At 35.9% G+C, this 1,265-nt stretch overlaps 1 protein-coding gene across 1 annotated transcript in view; it reads left to right on the top strand.

Annotated features, from left to right (window-relative positions):
- The window catches only part of MPPED2 (metallophosphoesterase domain containing 2), a 103,526-nt gene that overhangs the window by 32,483 nt on the left and 69,778 nt on the right, over positions 1–1,265 (top strand). The gene's annotated exons all lie outside the window — the stretch shown is intronic.

The following is a 1,265-nucleotide window of genomic DNA, read 5'->3' as shown; positions in this document are numbered from 1 at the left end:
CCCAAAGTTTTAGCTGTTAGTAAACATTCTACCAAATCTAACAGACTGAGTAAAATGTTGTTAGTAAGTGCATTCACGTGGACATCTTTCCATTGGAGACCAGTACATATCCATATGTAGTTTGATTTCTTGAACTACTATAAGCTCCCCAGTGCAGGGAGCTGAATTGCTCCTTGGAGGATGCGTTTGATCTTTTTCACCTATGTAAGGAACTGAATTTAAAGACACTGGCAGAGAAGTTTTCACACAGTTCAGTGAAGAGTAAATACTATTTTACGAAAAAAAGTAAATACAGTTCAGTAAATAAAGGAATACTTCAGAAGTCTGTATTTTCTTAGGATTTGTGCTTTATTTTCTGTTACTGATATAAATCTCATTACAACTGTGGAGATTTAAGAAAAACAGATTCACAGTGATGTGTGCTAGTTACTTGTTTTTCTTTTCGTTCAGTGTGGAGAGCAAAACTAACTGGTATAATTTTCTTCTTACTTTCAGGCACCAATTTTTGAATGCCTGTTGTACCAGTTTGTCCTAATAAGTCTTGGAACAGCTTTATTTCGGGTGCTTTAAAGTACTTGCAGCTTGGTTTCACTGCTCTGATGATTTGAGATATAAGTGGACTATTATTCTGACATAGCTCCTACATGCCTCAAAATTTCTAGATGAAGCTAAGCTGTAACCACGATCAAAGTGCCACATCAATGGAATGGGTTGCAGTTTTGTGGAGTTGGGATGGAGTTTTCTGTGGTATTAATCCAGATGCTGTGCTATTCAAATGTTAAGTTGAGCAAATCAAATTATGGTAACTCTGCAGAGAAATAATTGCTATTCCAGAGTAGGCAATGGGTTGCCTTTTGTATTTTAAGTTATTCTGTTACAAATTAGAACTTCTAACCACGAAGTATGCATAAAGCACCTCTCTTCCCTATTTATTTTTCTCTGTTCTGTTTAAATTTAAAAAACAAAACACAAACCACCTCAAAACCAAACTTCTGTGCTGGGTCACATACAGTTGATAAGATCAAATTAACAAATGTAGCTTGCAAATAACCAATTAAACTAAATTTTTAACATCATTGGCTATAGAAAAAAATGTTTTATCTATGGTTGCTTAGTGCTCTACCACAGCAGTTCTGGACTTCATAGATTTTGGGAAGACGAGCTCAGGGTTTTGTATGAGGGTAAGAAGTTGACATTAGACTCAGTTCTGCAATTTCCAGGCTTCATCAAAGCACTCCTGAATGTACCTGAGTGTGCGTAAACAA

The sequence above is a fragment of the Egretta garzetta genome, unplaced genomic scaffold (assembly GCF_000687185.1).
Source record: "Egretta garzetta isolate BGI_Z169 unplaced genomic scaffold, ASM68718v1 scaffold523, whole genome shotgun sequence".
In the NCBI taxonomy this organism is placed as follows: Eukaryota; Metazoa; Chordata; class Aves; order Pelecaniformes; family Ardeidae; genus Egretta; species Egretta garzetta.
The sequence above is the reverse complement of the archived record's forward strand: the minus strand, read 5'-3'. Positions and strand labels throughout refer to the sequence as shown.